We start from the raw sequence: 4,441 nt of genomic DNA, 5'->3' as shown, positions 1-4,441 counted from the left end.
GCTCTGCCTCCCGAGTGCTGGGATTAAAGGCGTGCGCCACCACCGCCCGGCCTCACAAATGCTCTTTCATCTTTTCCAAGAGCCTCAGAGACCCATGAACCCCAGGTTAATGATTGCCCTAACTTACCTTAGTATGTATTTATAAAGCATATGCACCTTCATTCATTACATTTCTAAACACTTATTCATCAATGACCCACCCACATATTTTTAAACCCAACTTCAAAAACTACCCAACTAACTTGCACTCTAACACAAAAAGTACCCGAATAATTGTGTACTGGTAAATGTTTATCAGTCATCTGTACAGGGTTTTTGGAGGGTCAGTCTTGTTAGCATTTATGGTGTTAAGATGCCCACTGTGGCCAGTTTCAAGCTATCAGTGCAAGGCCATGGAGCCCAGAGCTGGAAGAAATGAGCAGTGTGCCACACTACATCGTATTTCCACCATAGAGATGTAGTGGATGTCAAACTCCTCAAGGAAGCATGGCGCTGTGATATGGGTTTATAACTTCACCCTTGGGGTGGAGAAGGGAGCAGAGACAGATGAAATTCTGACTCTGAGTCGTTTCTGAGCTCATTGACCAGCCAGCCTAGCCGAATCAGAAAGCTCCAGGTTCAGTGAGAGACTCTGTCTCAAAAAGTCAGATGAAGATGATGGAGAGAGACATTTTATGTTGATCTCTGCCTCCCCTGACATGTTCATTTGCACACACACACATACACATACACACACACACACACACACACACACACACACACACACACACACACAATCTGGAGTCATAGCTGAGAGCAAACTGTAAACTACTTAGGAAGGGATGAGTTTTGATGATCTATTATATTTATTGTTATATAATTTATTTGACTAAGTATACTATCTAATTTTTAAAATATGTCTAAGTTTAACAACCAGCTTTCACAGTTCTTAAATTTAAGACTTCGCTCACATGATGCTGTATAAACTATTACCAATATATAAGCATAGACACACCTAACCTAAGATTGTTTTCCATACCAGTCGCCCTCACATTCACCATTGTCCTTGAACCCCTGTTTATGAACATTCTCTGCACTACCATCTTCACTTACACTCATAATCATAGCACTTACATCTCTCCACCTTTTGATATAAGTTATCCATACATACCGCACACAGGGACCACACACATTGCTATATTAGGTGAACCTAAGGATACAATTCAAACAAATCTTCAAACTCAAATAACCCCAATCTTGTAAATACAAGCACAGCACCCCAGTTATATCATTATTATTCACCCTCACAATCATTACCATAAAATTTCTACTCGCGAAAACACACACACACATACACACACACACATCAACACTTAGTTACACTCATGAAAAACATCTTAAAAATGTCAATGCACCCACCCACACTGTTCAAACACAATCAGGTGCTCCTGAACCATACACTCTGTATGTACAGGTTCAAGTGTGCATAATTCTCCTATACTGTTGTGTGATTATTTCTGGGGAAACTCGAACAATTGTCTGTTTCTCCCAGGTAGGAAACCAATGACAGGACAAAGTAAGGATACCACCTAAGTCTAACTTGGCAAACTACGGAATTTTATTTAGGTTATGAGTGAGGGGTTACTAAAAAGAGCAGAAATGACTCAAAGACAGCTACATCACCAAAAGCCTATCTCAGCATGGGTGATGGCTCATGAGCCTGAGGTCCTAGAGGCCACTCCGTAACGAGTAGGCAGCTCAACAGGTTAAAGGGTGTCTCTTTCAGGCCACTTGGCTGGTCTCTGCAGCTTCTAGACAATTGAAGTGGTCCGAGCCTCTTCTAGGAACTTTATTTTGTCTGAGAGTGTCCCTTAGCAGTCTTTACACTTTAAATATGCTAGAGGAAGGAGGGGTCTAGTGAATCTGGTCTATTTCAGGAACTTCCTGAAGCTTTTGAGTTGTTTGCCTCCTGAGTCTAATGAGCCTCCCTGCAGGATGGAATGTTTCACCTCCTGTGAGAACATTCTGTGTCTTCATAAGCTTCTTAATAAGCTTATTGAGATAGATTATTCCATGTAGGAAGAAGCTATACAACAACCCCCCATAACACACACATATGACTAACCACCATCTCAGCACGAACTCACATATACACATATTATCCATGTGCGTTCGTGTAGATTCCCCATCCCCTTACAAATACAGCTCACATATTGTAGCGCCCACCTGTCCATGCCCACTCACACCCACCCACAAACATGTGAATCTGAGCCTGCTTCTTCCTTCATAGGGAAGCCTGTTCATCACATCTGACTGCACTTCAAGAATGTGGAGGCCAAACTAGGTGACCTCCGATGAATGCATCAGGAAGAGCCTGGCAGCAGCTCAGCCAGAGAGCCTCTTTCCCTAGTGGGGCCCTAATCTATCATTGTCTCCTCTTTTGTCTTTGGACTTCTGACTCAGTGAACTTCAGATCCCTTTCATCTCTGCCAGTAAAAGTGATTAAATGTGTTGTGCTGAGAGGAGTGGGTGACAGAGAGGACCATGGGAGCTATTCCTTTGCTGCCATTGAGCCAAAGAAATCTCCACATGGTTTCCCGTAAGTTGGCTTTGGGTGCATCAGGCAGAAGGGATATATCAAGACTCTTTACTTCTTTTCCAAGAAGCTGGATCCTGGGTCTTAGGTAAACACAGGAGGTGGAGGGATAGGGCTGTGTGCTAGAGTTACTAAGGAAGGGGCTCTCTGAGAAGCGTTGGCCTTGGGACCTACAGTCACAGATGAACGGGGATGGTCTGGTTTATTTGTTTACGGACCCACTGGCCTGACTCTTCATGATGTAATTCAGGAACCCACATGTGGTTGGAATCAGGGGCTCTGCTTTTACCGAGAGTTTTCTCTGCCTTAGAGCTTCAGGTACCTGACAGAATAATCTGAGGCTTTATTAATGTTTTATAAAAGATATCGCCTGAGAACCCTCAGGGCAAGGCTGTTCTGACCAGGCCCTGACTCAGCAGCTTATGGCCCTGGGATAGGAGGGGTTCGCCTTGCATTTCGGAATCACCCGTGGGGCTTGGCATCAGTGTCCAGCCCCATCTGGTCTGTTCATTGCTTTGGCTGGGTGACTGGATGTGTTACTTCCTGTTGTCGAGATAAAATGCCTGAGATATATTAAAGGGATACTGTTGAGGCTCACAGTCTCAGAGATTTAGATGCAGAGTCAGTTGGTCCTGCTGCTTTGGGCATGTACCAAAGCAGAACGTCGTAGTGCATGGAGTTATCCACCCTCATGGCATTCTGGGAAACAAAGAGGAAAAGTCTGAGCCCAGGACCTTCGATTCTCTTCAAGGGCACACCTCCAGTAACCTAACTACCTTCCACCAGGCCCTTCCTCCTGAAAGTTCTATCAATTCCTAGTCACATGAAAGTCTGGGGGCCAAGCCTCTAACAAGTGGTTTGGGGAGCATATTTAAGATCTAAATTCTAACAGTAGAGTGGGGCTGTAGTTGGCATACCCTGTCACGATGTGATTGGTGGAAGAGAGCTTGGCTCTGAGGCTTATGTCACAGAGTGGCTGAGTGGCCTTGGACGATCCTAAACCTCTGAGCTGCAGGTATATTAACTGAGAACACAAATGCTTGTTCTAAGTGATTTTTAGTTCTTCTTCATCATCTTCGACATCTACTGCTGTCATGACGGTACAGGGAAGGTCTAGGCACACCAAGAAGAGGACTGTCTAGTCTCAGTGGTCCATGACAGGAGAAAAGATTGAAAGCAGAGGGACAAGTCCAGGCTCAGTGTGATGGGTAATAACTGTCAACATTACGGGATCGAGAGCCACCTACGAGATGAACTTTTATGCGTGTCTATGAAGGAGTCCCTGCATTAGATTTGTTGGGGTGGAAAGAGACACTCTAACGATGGGCAATACTATTCCGTGAGCTAGGGTCTCTGACTGTGTGAAAAGGAGAAAGTGAGTTAACACTCACTCTGCTTCCTGACTGGAACCCCACAATGTGATGAGCCCCCTCACATTCCTGCTGTCACATCTCCCCCACCATGACAGGCTGTGCCCTCAGACAGTAATGAACCCTTTCTTCCTCAAGAAGAGGCTTTTATCGTATATTTTGTCTCAAGAATGAGACAACTAAGGAATCCACCGGTTGACTCAGCTGTTTATGGAGCCTAGATAAGGTATCTTCTTTGAGGATAAAAACTATTATTAAGCACTGGGAGTGGGGAGGATCGTGGATGTCACAGTTCCTGCTCTTAATAGGACCTACTTTGGGAGAGAGGTCAAGTCCTAAACAAGACTTTCAGAGGTATGCTCCAGGCAGGCAGGAAGGCAGGCAGGAGGGAAAAGTGGTACTTCATCCAGCTCTCCTGCTGGGAAGGTTGGGAACAGCAACAGCTAGCCTTTGTTGTTTTCTGCAAGCCCTAAGAAAATTAAGTATAGTACTTCAT

The sequence above is a fragment of the Peromyscus maniculatus genome, chromosome 7, assembly GCF_049852395.1.
Source record: "Peromyscus maniculatus bairdii isolate BWxNUB_F1_BW_parent chromosome 7, HU_Pman_BW_mat_3.1, whole genome shotgun sequence".
Taxonomy (NCBI): Eukaryota; Metazoa; Chordata; class Mammalia; order Rodentia; family Cricetidae; genus Peromyscus; species Peromyscus maniculatus.
This window is presented reverse-complemented; position numbering follows the sequence as displayed.